General features: G+C 37.4%; 1 protein-coding gene across 1 annotated transcript in view; it reads left to right on the forward strand.

The window, feature by feature from the left end:
• TENM1 (teneurin transmembrane protein 1) overlaps positions 1-17299 on the forward strand; it is an 831368-nt gene that overhangs the window by 338473 nt on the left and 475596 nt on the right. The window contains exon 4 of the mRNA XM_056491567.1: positions 4853-4957. The gene's annotated coding sequence lies outside the window, so the exon portion shown is untranslated. The remainder of the gene's footprint in view (positions 1-4852; positions 4958-17299) is intronic.

The following is a 17299-nucleotide window of genomic DNA, read 5'->3' on the forward strand; positions in this document are numbered from 1 at the left end:
AGTCAGAGCTGTCATCTTTGAATTATTTTATTTCATGAGCTTTTAATCATATCCCAAGGACATGTCAAGCTCTTCCATGCTCTTACTTTCATGTATATTCTTTCACAAACACAGGCTGTGGAGGAGATGCTGTCCTTTCTTCTCCTGTTCCACTCCAAGCACATATCCATCATGGCAGGGTAAACTTATAAGAAATCTTGTATCATAGCAAATTGCAATTTGGTGAGGTGTGGCACACTTTCAAAGGTTCAGATTTTTGGTGGCAGTAATATAACACCTAAAGCAGTGCAGAATGTGTTTACAGTCATCAGTAATCAATCAGTGCAGTCACTCTCTAAATAAATACTCAGTTTGTTAATTAGATGGAGTTAGTTGCCCTCAAAATTATCTTTGTGATTTTTCTGTGAATGTAAATTAATTTGAAGATATTGTGAGATTTGTTTACCACTTTATTGAATTTTCTATGTCTGAAGCATCAATAAGTATATTTATAGTAAAGCTATTGAACAATTTTGTTGGGTTTTTTTCAATTATTGTTCTCATGGATCCCAACTGGTGTGTTCCTGTGTCTCATTTACAGCACAGCATCAGAATGTCACAAGGGTTCACACCTTTCCAGAGGGAACCTAACAGCTGGTCTATCCTGCTTTTACTTCTCAGGATAATATATTGTCCTGTTTCTGGCAGGTTTTGCTACAAAAGTGTAATGATGTCTATTGTGATTGTTATTATTTTTATATTTGTTATTTTATAGCTTCACAGGTAAATAAATATTAGGTGGGGACTCAGTATCTGATATCATTTAGAACAACAGGCTCTAAAATTGCCTCCTGTTAAACTTTAGTAATATATTTGAATGGCTTTGTATTAAATGACTGACTCAAATGTTTCTTTGAGCTAAAGGGAGCAGTGCTGCTTAGAGAGCTTGCAGTTTGCAAGACATTTGAAATGAACACCAGGAAGCACAGTAGTTGTATTTAAAATTATTTATTGATGAAGAAGTAAGTGAAAGAGTGATATTTGGACCAAGAATTGTTTTTAAGTAGAAATAGCCTATTTTTCCCTCAAGCTCATTTCTGATTTTCAGGAGAAAAAACAGCCATAACCCTCTAAAAATATCTGAGGCTGAATTGCCAGTGCTGAGCATTGTTGCTTTCTGTCTGTGGTTGTCACGGTGTGACTTGGGTTTACCAATCTTAATATATTTAATTTCTTTTAGACACGGGACCCAGGAGTAGAGACAAGGCAGGCTTAAAACTTAGAAAGGTACAAGAAGAAATTTATTAATAACACAAAAAAATATTCAGAATAAGATCCCTAGATTGTTTCCTCCTCCCCTTCATTCAACATTTCTTACCAACAAACATACAGAGAGCACATCAGTCAGTGATACATTCAAATAATCAGTTCAGTTTACTTAAGAGAGAAAAGTCCCTTTTTGGTTATGGCTTAGGGGGCGTCTTCACCTTCACAAGCCACACCCGCCCAGGAAAATATTGCAGATTATGACTCTCCTCTTATTCTTTCACAGTCCTTCCAGAGCTGTGCAATGGGTTATGTTACACGCATGGGGTAGTACTTTTAAAGGCAGGCTGCTGAAAAAAACAAGATTCTCTTCATCTCCTTCACTATCAAATGTCTCTGTCTTTATTCCAGTCCCAGGACAGAGAGAGCTATATTTCTCCAAGGCAAAAATAAGGTTCTTCTTCTCAAGCACCCAAAACCTCCTCAAGTATATTTCACAGTTTAAAGGAATTTTAGTGAAGTCACAATCCCCTTAGCCCACAAAAAGGTTTTCAGCTACTTATCAGTTGCATCTTTTCAATCTCTTCCCACCAGGAACTTTATCTTCATTGCGCTGACTTCTGAAGTCTCCAGGCTTTATTTCTTCCCATTCAGGAGAGCTTAGAAAAATCGAGGATCTTATCCAGGCATGAAGAAGTTACAATTGTATCCAGATCGTGAAGAAACAGCATGGGCAGCTGGAGGCCTCTTCTCTCAGAACGAGGAGGGAAGGAGGAAGGGAGAGCCTTTGGTGGCTCCCCGATCCCCCCTGCTCGGCCATGCCACGTGGAGAGAGGAGCTCTGGGCGCGCGGGGCCATGCGGTCAGGAAGGGGGGGCCGGGACCATGCGGCCGGGCCGGGCTCCCCGCAGAGCCGGGGCACCGGGCCGGACTCCAGGCCGAGCCCAGAGCCGGGCCGGAGCCCCCGGCCGGGGACCACCACCCCCAGAGGCCGGAAGCCGAAAGAGAGAGAGCAAACCTGATCCACTGTGATTTGTGAAAGCGAAATAACTTTTCATTGGTTTCCTGAGCTATCCATCACCAAATCAGCTCTCTGATTGGTGACAGCAGCCCACAGGGGAAGCTCCCAGAGACGGGAGAGCCCCTCCCACTCCCACTCCCACTCCCCACTCACTCATGGAGCCTGCTTTGAGGTGAATCTACTCCTCCCCCCAAGCACGTGAAACCAACACAGTGGTACTTTAGAAATCTACTGGTATGTCATTAGCTGAATGTTAGGACTTCAGATTTGTAGCTGACAGAGTAACCTGCTTCTACTTTGGGTTCCAGCTGTATGTAAGTTAAAAATCCCAGTGCTCATGCCAGCCTTTATTTAGCTACCTTTGCTTTTAATAAAGTGACATCATCTGTCCCCTCTGCATTACCTTGCAGGCTGAGTCAAGGTGGACTGGGCAGTAGAAAAGGTCTTGCTGACACAGGAGCCACTAGAAAGAGTGGGGAGCAAGCAGGATGCAGACACTGAGCTGAATGACTGAGCTCAGATTTCCTGGATGAGATGGGTCCCTATGGATACTGCTGAAGGCCTAGGCACATTTCAGCCAGGCCTTTTTCTTTTAGCCAGGCCTTTCTCAGGCCACGAATTTTCTCAGCCTCAGCTAGGATTTTTCCCAAGCTAGAGGTTCTTCCCCTACTGTAAACATGAGAGAAAGAATCATAACGAAAGATAAGCACCTGCTGGATCCGTGAGAAAGCCAGGGACAAGAGGTGTCTCCTTCTCTGACCAATGACCTGTCTGTATTTTGTTTTGCACAAACTGCTTTATTTAAGGCAATGGCTTCCTTCTATAAATTGCTCTTTCTTGTTTTTTCTTGCACCAAGTAAGAGAATGCCTTGTTGCTCTTTTTTCTCGCTGCTCCATAACCTTTCTACAGCAGCAGGTCCCATCAGCTGGTCTGCTCTGGCTCTGGCACAGCCTGTCTGCACATCTCTGCCTGCAAGCCCCAGGCTTCTTTGAGAGCATGATGGGGCAGATGGGGACCATGCACAGAAATCTCGTCATTGCAGATTTGTTGACACTGCCATGCAAAGCATCTGCCTCTGCTTTCCCTCTGCTGCAGCTTTGCAAGCAGTCTGTCACATACACATTGTTGTGTGTTTAGCAAATCACTTCTGGAAAGGAAATGATGTACAAGATAATCTGAGCATGGACCATTTATATTATCATCATCTTGACCATAGATTGCCTCTTCATTATAAAAAATGCTTCTGATGTGATGCTTGGAGAGATGTTTTAGTAAATTTGTTCTCCAGAAAAGAAACTTTAATGAAAAATATTGCTGTCATAGTCATAGACATGATTAGTCTTTAAAACCCACATAGCATCCTGCAGTCCTCAATCAATAAACAATAAAAATAAATTCAATACCCATACAAACTATCATCATGCAAGGGGCTTTTTAAAATATATGGTCTTACAGCAGTTTGAAATGCCACCTTCTGTACCGGCTTTAAATATATTTGCCACATTAAATGATAACTATGTATGTAATTGAACACACTTAATGATAACTCCTTATCTACTACAGAATGTTTACTGAATTCTGGTGGCCTAGTATGACTGAGGTCATGGTACATAAATCTGATTGTAATCCCAAATTAAACTCAAATATACTTGTTGCGCAATAACAGCGAAGTAGGAAAATGAAACACAGCCTCCTCCCCAAGGTAGCTTTGAGAGCTTGGAAAATCATAGCTCTTGGTCAGATTGCTTATGTGGGAAGTTATTCCTGGTCCTTTGAAATAATTGTATTGATGCCACATATCGTATAAGAGTCTGGTCTTTTGAAATATAAAGCATAATTCTCTGAAAAAAAATATTAGAGGTGTTCTGTGATGCACCTGAGATTTTTTTTGTACTGTACATCTGAATAGATATTACTAATGCAGAAATATCTTATTTGCAAAAAAAAAGCAAGTTACTACTCTGGGCTGCTTTGTTTTGTTGGTTATTTGGTTGTCACTTGCTGTATACTACAACTTATAACCCCTGACTCTAAAAAATTGCTTTTATGATTTACGTTTATGGAGGTTTTTATGTTTAGAGCCCTTTACAATCTTGAAATAAATGAAATTTCTTTCAGTGTCTTTCGTGTTGAAGCATGAATTGTTTAGCATTATGACTTGGTTGCATTTGAGTCATATTGCTGTATAATGGTTGTACTCTGTCACACATTCATGGGACAAAGAGTAGCGTAAGAAAATGGTATTTTGAGTGCTACACAATGGGAAGATTCTTAGGTTTTACTTTACTTTAGAAGAAAGTGCTCTTTGAACTTAAAGCATAAATCAAGTAAATTCTGACATTACAAATCATTGGTGGACTACTACTCCAGATGAAACTAACCCCATCAGCACTTGTTAGCAGCTGTGCACATCCCCCAGAAATCTTCTGTAAATTATTTTATTTCCAACATGCTGTGACTAACAGGTTGTATACCTGTTGAATTCAAATGCAAAGAAGCTGCCTAAAACAGGATACATGAACTCACTCTGTCTGCTAGTAAAATTAAATTATTAATGGCTTAATTCCTTTTTTTTTCTTTCCACAGGATTTGAGGTTCCAATTAAATCCGTGTTTGGGCTATTGCTTTGCCTGCCAGTACTTAATCTTTTTTGAAAGCCTCATCACTTATCTAAAACAAAAGAAGAACGAGGTAAGGAGAAAAAGTAATGAAATGCAGCATAGCACATCTGTCAAAGGAATGGAAAGTAGTTTTAAAAAAATCCAGGATCAATGGCATTAAAATTTTTTTGCTGAGCACTTAAAGTGTTCATGTTAGCCATGTTAATTGTAAAGAATCTGTAAGAGCCATTATGTCCTTGCCTACACTGAGGGTTTTGTTGTTTGTGTTTAAGTGATTTACTGTTTATGTAGCCACAGAATACAACTGACTGATAGGAATAGTTGTTAAGTACACCTCTCTGTACTACTGAGTCCTCTGTAAGATTGTTTGACATCATAATACTGAACTGCTGAGTTTAATTATCATTTCTGATGTTTTTCAAAATTCACTTTTGGGTCAGTCTTGATTTATGTTCTTCAAATGTGCATAATGCAATACTGGGTACTGTATTAAAAGACTTAAACTGTTTCAGCATTTAGAGCTGTACTGTCCTTTGTTATTGATGATAAATCTTTCCAAAATGCCTGGAAGTGGTTTTTGCTATGTCAGTTAGGATTGCAATAACATACAGCAAGGCAGGCATAACTAGAGGTGACAGAGAAGAGTAGTAAAGTGATTTAACCTTGACAGGCTAGGGATATAAGGCAGATATAGTTTGAAAAATATAAGCCTTTCCTGAGTTGGAATAGTATAGCCTGCAGTGGCTACCCCTGCAGCCACTGCTAACATGCACAAGAGACAATATTGAGATCTCAGTTCTGGTTGGGGTTTTTTTTTCCACTCATTTTTTCTGCATTCTCAGATCCCTTCTTAGGGTCAAGTTCAAACTAATATTAGCTGGTGCAGAGCAGGCTCAGTGGCTCCTTAATATGTTTTCACCTCAGGGTCCTTATATGAAAACCAGCATGTTAGAAAGTTTGTTGGCCTCTCACCTTTTCAACATAAAATATCATGTATTTGGTTTGGGAGTGTTAACCACACATCTCCTCTAGGGTCTCTCTCAAGGATGCTATTTATAGTTTTTCTTCTCAAGCTGTGTAAAGGTTGTTATTAAGTAGCCAGGAAAAAATGTTTAATCATCAGACCATGGAAAGCCATAGGCTAGGCAGAAAATTGCCAGTGGTATTTGTCAGCAATAAGTAAAACTGGGTTCAGTAGGTGTGTTTTTAAAGCACATTTGTTGCTGAGGAGAGCTGTACCTCCACATCCAGAGCTGATGATGGAAATAGCTCAGTGATAGAAGCATTCCTGAAGTATTTCCTAGCATTTCTATCAGAAATTACTTAAACATGTGTAGATTGTTGGCTTTGCTATATAAATCCTTTAGGTTTCCCAAAGAGCTTCCAGGTTCCAATCCTGTCTTGCTGTAACTGCATCTTACAGCACAGTTGTCTTCTAGGTTGCCCATCTGTGGCCTCATGTCTGCTAATATTTCTCACTGTACTGGTCTCTGAGACTAAAAAAGATGATGAAACAACAAACTTTTCTATAATGTAATAAAAAATACTCCCTACCATTGCTTATGGAAGCAAGATGGGAAGCTTGTATAGAATCAGTTACCAACAGGGTCCATCTTAAAAAAAAAAATAAAAAATGAAGCTTTAATTTAACTGCTCTAAATAGGAATAAAAAGCACACTTGATTTGTCTGTAACTCTTCAACTTTCTCTCAATTCCTCATAATTGCATTTCAAAGCTCTTCTTTCAAGAGATAAAAATCTCAAATTTATTTTTTTAAAAGATTCTCTTATATTTTATTGTTTAAAAAAATAACTTTTTTACCTTCCAACCTTCCTGCTTCTTCAAAACCCTGCTGGTGAGGCACATTAACAATTTAAAACAGATAATCTTAGTAATTATTAGCTTCTTATAAACATAATTATCTTATGATTAGTGCAGATGACATTAAAAAAACAATTTTACACTGAAATGGTGCCTAAAATGACTTATGTGCTAGTTATGTATGCCGTTTAATTGGGACCCCTACTGATACTGAAAACAGTTAGTTATGCTGTGATTTGAAGCAAAATCAAGACTTAAATTATTACAATGTTATATTTGGGATGTCTGAGTGCCTGTATCCCCCAGTAATTTTTAACTCATTCACTGACATAAAGGAACTTTTAGCCCAATGACTGATATTAACATGAAGATGGAATTTTGAGACAAAATTGTTCTTAACATTCTAGTGAAAACATTTGGCTTTGCAGTCAAAACAAGGGTATTGAAAATGCCCTAAGGCAAGACCATTTCGTGAACTTCTCTGAAAGATTCTACAACAGAAAGAGACCTAATTAATGTGCCGAGTTTGGGAGAGGCATTTTAGTCAGAATCTGCACCTTTCCAATATGAGAAGGTCCACAGTGAAAATTTGTGAATGCAGGGAATTTCCAGGGTTCTGCTCAGGGAATCAGTATGGCTGCCTCCTTGTGTGCTCCGAATATCTCCCTCGTGGTAAATATATCCTGTCTGCCTGGAAGATGCTGATATTTGATGTGAAAACCAGTCCTGCAGCAAGAGGAACATTTACTTTCAAGTTATAATTTCTGTTTAAAACCAAACCCCATTATCATGCATGTGGTTGGTGAGGATCATGTTTATGGTTTATTATATTTGCAGTTTCAACTGTAAACACAGAAAAAGAGCTGTTGTGCTTGTGGGGCAGCTTGTGCTTATTGAACAGTAACTAATCTTATGCTATGGATGAAATAATGTGATTTATCTGTATTCTTAAGTGTAGTAGGTATGTGATTGGACATCACCCTCATAAACCATGCCTTAGGCTGTGATTTTATACATTCATTTTAGCTTGTACAGTCAGGGAAGTTCTTAAGCACCAGAAATATCTGCCAACATGGCTTCTCACCACTGCAAAGTCTTGATAGGGCTACATGCCTTTAAGATTAAATATAGTTTCCTGGACAATTTGTATAATGGATATTTGGGGTATTCATACTTTCAAGACATATGTGGATTTATATGACATAAAAGATAAAGCATGTTTTTCAGTTTCTATTTTAGATATAGCACCATTTAAAATGCTTGAGCTTACATCCATACAGTGGATTGCTCTGAGGATCTTAAACATTCATTTCTACTTGTTCTCATATCAGAGATTCTCTATTAATATTGCCATAGTGAAACAGGAGAGTGACTGCTGGGAATCTCCAGGCAGTCAATGAAAAATACTTGGCAACAACACTGTCCTTTTAATTTTTATTAAAGGTTGTGAGAACAATTTACAAACATTAATAACACATTACAGGAACCTCCTGAATCTCTGTGAGCATTCAGTTCTAGAAAATTTAACCTAAGGTAAAAATAGGTAATAACTATACTATGACAGTGGGAACTAGCCATTCCTTTGCTGTCCTACCTGTTTTGTGGACCCCATTGGACATCCATGGAGTTTACTTTCAAAAAGGGCTCATAGGTCACAGTTTCCAGTCTCTGGACTCTACTTTTTGAAGCAAATCTTTGATTATTCCATCAGAGCTCTAGTCCATCGTGAGCTTTTTAATCCAAATTTTGAAAGAATCTGAAGAATGAAAAGGAAACAAAAACACTAGTAACATTTCATAATAGCAGTAATTACCTTGTTGATGTATAGAAACTCTTAGAATGACTGCATTCAATGTTCAATCAGTTTTACACTGTTGGAAGTTTAGACCCAATTGCAAATTAGTAATAAGGAGAAATGGTCAGCAATTCAGATGTCAAATGACAAAGTCTTCTCTGACTTTAAGATGCATTCTGTTATTTTTTTTCCTCCTCCCTCCCTTCCTCATTATTTCATAAATATCTTGTTTAAGTTTTACAGTGTATTCTGTATGTTAACATAAACATTTTGATTCTAATTTTCTACACCTAACCATGATGGCTTAATGTAGGATAGTAACTATTGAATTATCCAGTGTCAGAATGAGCTTGCCAAACTATTATGCTCATGTCTCATCAACTTGTCTCACTGGAATGGAACTTCATTCCAACTTTTCCTTCCCAAACCATTATCAATTTACTTCATAGTAATTCCAAGACATGACTACAGAGTCAGTATAACTTACAGAGATACCAAAGCAGACAATAGTACACTTTATTCCTTAGTCTTTTGTGTAACTAAACCTCATTTTGATATTAATGGAAATCAGTGTTGTAAAGGTGATATTTTTCACACTGTCCAGTACTATAAATCACATGTAAATGTATACTACCATTTGAATTGTGATCTCATTAATTCTTCTTGTTTCTACTTACAACGTCAAAACATAGTTTTTAAGGACAGAATAAAAACACTTTTTGGAGAAAAAATGAATTATCTAGCAGTAAAATTTAATTATTCCTTTAATTATGTATATAAAATAAAAAAATTGAGTTGCTGTAGAATTCCAGCAATGCAATTTTTCAGTAATGCACCATGGAGACAGTTTCTTGCAATATTCCAGAGTTCTGTCTTTTAAGATAAATGTATTTCTATGCTGTTCAAATTATTTTTACAATCTTTAAAATACTATTTTACAAATCACTGATGTATTAAGTTGGCTTAATCATCTGTCTACATTTAGTCTTCCAAAAGCACGTGTTAGAGATGTTTTTTTATTCTTCCAACATCTGTAAACCAGTGAATCGGTGACAGGAAAGATAAAAGGAATAATTCAAAAGATCGATGCTGACCAAAGACCAGAGATACTTATTTATTATTATATTTTTGTTTGTCTGCCTGTAGGCCTTAATTTTATAGATAAAACATTTTTTGGAGTAAATAAAGCTGATCACTATATACTACAAATAATAGGAGTATGTGCTTTGCTAGCATTAGAAGAATTGTGAGTACCTTCTGTGATACATTTTGCTAGCATCAAAAAGGCAGTAAGTGAATAAAAATGTATCTTCTGCCTGACAAATTTCAGTTATACTTCCACAAAAGTAATCATATCCTGTTCTTTTCATCTTCTGGCTGTTAATCTGTTCCAGCAGAAGGGAGGCCCGTGGCACCAAACAGCAGCTCCCAGGTATGTGAATGCTGCTGGAGCTCAGCACTTTGGTGCCTGGTTTAGAAGAAAATCCGCACTGACTCTCCCTCCTTAGGCTCTCAGTGAACAGTGAGGCTACAAATATCAAGGCACTAGAGGAATTAAAATCATGCTAGGCACAAGAGCTCAAAAGTGACTTTATCCCAGTGAAATCCTACCATGGTTTGCAGTTAAATGGTAGTTTCCAGATCTTTTTCTCAAATTTCCTGGTGTGTTTGTGCCCATGTCTGAACTCTGCACTCTTGAGCTGGGATTATGAGACTGAGCACAGGATTCATTCTGCTCCTCAGTAGTACATGATTTTAAAATACTGCTGTCCAAGTTCAACTTCACTTAAGACTACACATAATGGTGTATTAATAATAATAATTGTAGTAATAATTTTTCTAACAGCTAACAAATAATAATATCAGAAATAATATTAAAAGCAGCAAACTCTTTGCTTGCAGCAACCTCTACTGCAACTCCTCTCTATTTCCAGAAAAATTATTTTGAGATTTTTTTGGGTTGTAAATGTTACATAGCTTTCAGGTAGCTTAGTATACTAAATTTCTTATATATCTATACTTAGATAAAACTCTGTGTAAGCAAACTGATCTCATCTTAATCCCTGGTAGGCAAATCTTAAAACTACAACTGTAGTCATGTCAAAGTAATTTATTTTTTTGTTTAATCCAAGTAGCTCAATACTTGGATTAAAATAGAATAGGTGCAGCAGGCCAGGACTTATGTAGGTGAGAAATAGTGGAATAGTGGTAGCACTGTCTTGGTGACACCATTCTTTGTAGTACATGTTAATTCCAGCTGAAAAAAACCCCAAAATTATAAAAAGGTGTCAAGTATGGGGAGAAACTGTACAAAATTGAACCAAGACAGCATGTCTAAACTCTTAATTTAATTACTGCAGACTTATTTTTATTTCTATCTGAAACACAGCTAGCAGGATTGTATTTACTGAAAAAAATAGATAATTTCAATGCAACCAACTTTTCTCTGTATTTTCTATTCCTTCATTTAAGATGATTTTACATGTAATTTTCATCATAAAAAACATAATGAGATAGTAATACTAAATATATCCAAACTGTTTTAACAGCATGGCTTGCTCCTTATAGTGTCAAGAAGCTTAAGGACAGTAACTTGGGGAAATCTAGACTTTTCAGGGCATTACTCCCCTGACTCCTTCAGAAATCCCTTGGAAAAAATTGTTCTCTCACATCCCCAGTGTCAGGAAGACCCTTTCTTTCAACTGGATATGTACAGGCATGCTACAGTCACCCAGCTCTTACCTTTCATCAGTGGGATGCATAAAATTTGTGGTTTCAGCACAAGCCTTGTCCAGTGGATGACTACCTCTGTGCAGGCTGGCCTTATAAGCAGGAATGGAAATTTCAAACCCATCTCACCACAGTTCAGGCAGCAGCACTCTGAAATCAGCATGCTGGATGCTTAGCCATGCTTTTGCTCAGTGCTCTGCCACCCCCAAATTTGCCTTAGGCAGGGCATGTCTGCAGTCATTCCTTACTGAGAGCACTTTGAGATTCTCTTCCAGAAATCTGATGGCAGAACTGCTGGGAACCATCAGCTGTTAGAGAGAAAGTGAACATCTAGAAGACAGGTTGCTTGCCATTATAGGCTGTTTGAGCACTTGACACACTCCATCACATTTGGCTGCTTTTTTTCTTCTCAGTCTCTTTAAAATACAATTACATGTTCACCATCCAGGAGCGAGGGACAGGAATTGCTCCAGTGTTGGTATGGAAGGGTGAGTATGTGCTCTTAGAGAGTGTGCTGCAAAGAACCACTTCATGGCAAAGAGCAGATTCTGGATAAGCCACTGTCCTTCCATGGTCCCTGCAGGCCATCAGATACAGAGCAGGCTTGGCTCTGCACGTGGCATTCAAGTTCATGTACAGACAGTCATACCAAGTAGTACTGGATAAGCATTATCAAAGTAATTTGGAAATAGAAATACAGGCAGGGACTGGGGGAAAGATTGAATTATGAATCAATGATTCCATATTTATAAATTATCTAGTATCTATGGCACTTTAAAATAGGATTTGTTTGCTTTAATAATTAATGGAAAGTTCATAGTAGGTAATTTATTAATAATACAGTGTCATCAGTATGGATTATACCCAATTCCTATTTCTTTTCTATTGAACCTACTGATCTGTTTTATGACAGCAGCAAGAAGCTTAGTTTTAAACAGTGAAAGGAAGCCTATTACCTTGTTTTCAAAATAAAATGTGGAGAAATCTGTGGAATACAAAGCTTCTCTTTGAGGTCAGGAATGGTTACAAACACAGAAGGTAGTGCACATTTCTGTTTAGATGGTCACTATGCAGAAAAATACTGAAATATGTAGGCACTTAGATTTGACTCATGCCACTAAAATCAATGGAATGACTTTAATACTTATTGGTAGAATTATCCTCTTGAGACATTTACTTAAGTGTTCTGCTGATTCAGAGCCAGAATATACAAGCACACTGCAAAGGCAGAGCCTGTGACATTTGAAATGTACCGTTTGCAGTGTTTCCCAAATTCTTTAATATTCCATTACTAATTTCAGCTGTTTCATATACTCTTACTACATAAATTAGTATTGTCCCCACAAGAAGCATGTAGATACTGGTTTGAAAATGGTGGTTTTGTAGCAGTGCATATCAGTAGGAAGGGCCTATTTATTTTTTTATCAGTGTTCAGATTTTTGACTTGTTTTCAGCATGCAGGTTTCTCAAACTGCAATACTCTGACATTGTGTCTGAAGTGATTTTCTGCAGAGCAACAAATCTTGATGTTTTCAGGGAAAAAAAGCCAATATCTAGTTAATGATATTGCTAAAGAGATTGACTGTGGTTCTTAAGAGGATAGATCTGTTTGTTTCACTGAGATTATGAACAAATATGCACCAAATATGTAGTTGCAGCTATGATTATTTCATTGTAACAAGTGAAAAATTAATAAAAATTGGAAGCAATGGAATCAGTTGATTAAGTCCATATCCAGAACTGCACACTGTAACAGCACAGGTGATTTTCCATTACATTCTCCTGCTGGTGAAACCAGACTTACTGGTGGCTATCAGAGTTTCTACTAGGTGTGGGTATATGGGTGCAGCCCATCTGCTTTGTAAGTTTTAGGAGAAAGGAGTTGGGAAACTTCTGTTGTGGTTATATTTTTAAGTGAAGGCTGCAGTGCATTGATTGCACAAAATAGTGTTCAAGCACAAATTCCCATATGGACCAAGAACTAAATCTCAGCATCATTTGCTTTGGTTTATGCTACTGTCATAGTGGGTAAGTGCAGGAGAACTGGAACAAGAATGTACAGATGAGATTTGTGCTTGATGTTTAGCAATGTGAGATTCCACTTTGGGAATAGTGGAACTGCTGTTGGTAGTGGCTGCATGTTCCTGGCTCTCTCTGAAGTTATGTGAGAGAGGAGATGTATTTATCCCTTACTGTCACAGAAAACAGGTGTCTTATGTTTGCGTGCTGTCAGTTTCATGTGAGTAGTTGTTAAATCTGGCTAGGGAGTATCCATCAGTAGTGATCAACAATTTTATGGTAAAATAGCAAAATTATTTTGGAGTGATTTCCAGTGAGAACTTCTAAAAGTTGTTTTCTACAAAGCTGATCTATGGCCTTCATTAAACACTATTTTCTCCAAAACCGTCACCTCTGATTCAGACTGCCTCGAATCATTTTTTCTTATTTAGAAGGCAGAGGAAAAATATTCAGGGTTCAGGGTTTTCTTTTAAAATAGTTCCTTTTTTTTCATTGAAAATCTTTCTCAAGTTCTCTTTGTCAATATTTACTATAAATAACAAGCAGCTGATTTACAAGAAGATCTCTAACAGTCTTCTATTGATGGCTGTATAGAATTTTACCAGTTGCATGGGATTTCCTTGTTTGGGCAGTTTTTAGGCTTTACCTGGCACAAATTTTTCAATGGTATCATGAAATAACTGGTACAGGTATGACAGTGTTTTATGTTTGTTCTTTAAATCAATAAACTTTCACTTTTAGAAAAAATTAAATAACTCAATAAATATAGAAAAGGTTTATGGAATCATAATAATTGATTTATTTAGACTCTGATTTGTTTTCTTTGCTTTTGAGCATTGCATGCATGTAAATGTTGGTCATTACCCTAAAACGTGTGTTGTATCCCTTGGAGCTCCCCCTTATCTAATGATGAAAAGTTTTTTCTGCCTTGTGTGTTACTGAATTAACATTAATCAGATGGGGTGTGTGCGCACATTTCAGGGTTTAGGAGTATGCAAAGGCACAGTGTTTGATTTATAGAAATAACGTGCTGACTTAAAATATGAAAGCAGAGCTTTGTAGTAGAACCACCTTCAACCTCCTTCCTTTAACACAGAGTACAAACCATTAAAACAGCAGCATCGTTAACATGAAAGAGATTTCCAGAAACATATAGTGATGAAATACCTACTCTCAAACATCTGCACACTGGAAGAAGGGAAAAATTAATTCTTAAATCCTTGTAGCAAAACTGTTACTGATCTTCAGCCATTTGTCTTTGTATTCTTTCCCTTACCAATTCCCAGCCAATGGACAAGGACACAATGTATTACTACTTTCTGTGTGATTCACTCCTTATAAAACAATCTGTTCTTTTAGTGGCACTTGTTATTAATCAAGGTTTTTTCCTTTCATTAGAGTTGTTGTTGGCTCAATCACTTCAGTATATGTAATCACTAACTTTTTCCATTACACTGGTGAATAGGTGCTGTTATATGTCTGTCAGAGGGATGCTGGTACATTTAGTATGATGCTTTGCAATTTCAGTGGGAACATTAATGGTTGAAGTGTGATTGCTTTCTTTTTCCTTTGAGAGAAAAAAAAAGTGTTAACATGTTCCCCTTAGAGAGAAAAGAGAGAAGAATGATGGAAATTTCCAAACTCAATTTATTTTTGTATCATTAAAATGTTGAAAAGTACCAAGGAATACTCTTGCAAAATCAATCATTTCATAATGTATCTGCAGAGGCCCTGGACTTGCCTATCCTAAAGAGAATGCTGAAAAGGCTAAAGCATCAATTTGTACAATAGTCCATGTATTTGCCCAGTACACCACAAAATTCTCACTCTTGCAAATGAAATGGAGGAGGGAGCGGGTGTGTAAATAAAACCTGTATTGACATGGTATTGTTTTCTGTACAAAAATGGTCCAGTTTCTGAGTGGAAAAGGCAAAGGAGATGTAATACATCTCTGAGTAGGTATTTATAGTATATATTAATGCAAAAAAGCAATTGTTTAGATAATATGAAAAAAAAATTGTGAGAAATAGTAAAAAATTAATCAGTTTTTTATGCAAATGATGCTTGTTTTCCAACAGTTGGAGATTGCTCTGACAGGCTTTAAAACCAAGGTACTTTAAAACTAAGACTAAATAAATAAATAAATATTAAATATGCTGCACAGCTCTGCTTTTAAAACTGGGCTTTTCGTCATGTTTTCTCTGAATTTTTCAATTACCTTTTTCTTGATTTCTGCTGGTGACTGCGCTTTTCTGTTCCAGATCTCACATATTACCTAGTGGTTTTTTTGTTTATTTCCTGTCCATTTTTTACTTGAGCCTTACAGTTTTCATTTTTTAATACAGTAAATTTCTGTCTTTCCTCCTCCCTTGGTAACCATTTTGTAGAGATCTGATGAGAAATCTTTCATTCCCACAACTCCAAACATTTAGCTTTTACTATTAGCTTTTTCTCTTAGAGAGACTCTGCCTCATCACTAGATTTTACTCATCTCATTCCAGCAGCCTAAGCATCTTCCAAACTTCTGATATACTTGGTCTTTTTTTCTTAGCTGATTTAATCTATCCTGTTTACCCTTTGCATATTTTCTCAAATTAGGTTTTCACCTTTTAGCTTTGCATCGTTTTTCATGCCATTCCTTACTTTTATGTTGAATTTTTACCATTTTCCTCCTAGTCTTGGAAACATTTCTCAGAGCCATCTCTAATCCTCCCTACACATTCACGTGCTCCATTATTGAATTTCCATCCTAAGTTGTTGCATAATAAGCTATTTGTGAAAGAGATCAACTGTACTCTTTTCAGTCTCATATATGTTTTTTGTAGAACTTAAAAACATTTTATGGTCCTCCTTGGTCGCCGAATTTTGTGTCCAATGCCTTAAAACTGGAACTTAAAAATAATTAAATTTATTATTACAAACCTAACAGTAGTGATAAAAATATAATTCTCAAATTATTCAGATTATTTTATTTATCCTGGACATGCACATCTGTCTTTAAAATAGAAAATTTGTTCTAATATTTTATACTGCATCCTATACAGAAATTTGGTGTCTGGTCCAGATCTCAGGCCCATTCTAATTCAGAATGGGAATTTGTCCCCTTGTAGTTGACTCCTATGTCTCAGCCACATTCTATCAAGGGGCATTTTGGTGAGCATTGCCTTAGCAATTATATCATTCCTTAGCATTCTGTGAGTGTGCCAGCTAATTTCCAGAGAAGCCACAAGTTCCAGGCTATCAGCTCTTTTGCTGAGGACAGCAGGCTTTCTGTGTCCTGCTGGCACTGCCCTCCTATTGCTGCCCATTGTGGCTGAGGTGTGAAGAGAACAGCTCTACAGGGGCTCCTGTAGGCAGGAGGACACGTTGCACTGCTGCCCAGTGCTTCTCTCCCCCCTCATCAATACTGAACACTCACTAATTCATCCACACACACTCTGAATTATTGCTTGGAAGGTAAAAAATTATGTTCACAATATTTTGAATTAGATGATTTAGTGCTATGATCATTCTTTGTGCTGTTACAATGTCGTTTCTTAATACTGAGATGATCCTATCTTTGTGCCTACTGGATTGTTGGATCCCACATCTACGTTTTTATATTCCCTTAAGAAAAGAAAGTCAAAGTGTTTGAGTATACATTTCAATCTGATGAAGCATGATTATGCTGTGTAGCTACCATTTAGGAAATGGCCATTATATGGAGCCTGACTGGCCTTTTGCTTCTGAAAGCATTTTGTCCCTCCTGGGGCCTCCTTGCTACCAGTGGGGCACCTCACCTATGGCTGAAGCTTGGAAAACAGGAGTGAACAGGAAAACAGGAGTGAAACCTGCCCCATCCACAAGAGAGATCCCAAGCAGGCACCTTGGTAGTGGATGATGAGTGATGGCAGCCCCACTTAGACTCTGAGGGAACCTGGGAACAAATCTTTGCAAACAAGTTTCAAAGCTGGACTATTACAAGGGCACCAGTGTGGGACAGGATGATGCCACACTGTCTGGCTGAAAACTCTGCAGGAGTTCCTGACTCACTGTTTTTCAATGAAG

Source organism: Oenanthe melanoleuca, chromosome 4A (genome assembly GCF_029582105.1).
Source record: "Oenanthe melanoleuca isolate GR-GAL-2019-014 chromosome 4A, OMel1.0, whole genome shotgun sequence".
In the NCBI taxonomy this organism is placed as follows: Eukaryota; Metazoa; Chordata; class Aves; order Passeriformes; family Muscicapidae; genus Oenanthe; species Oenanthe melanoleuca.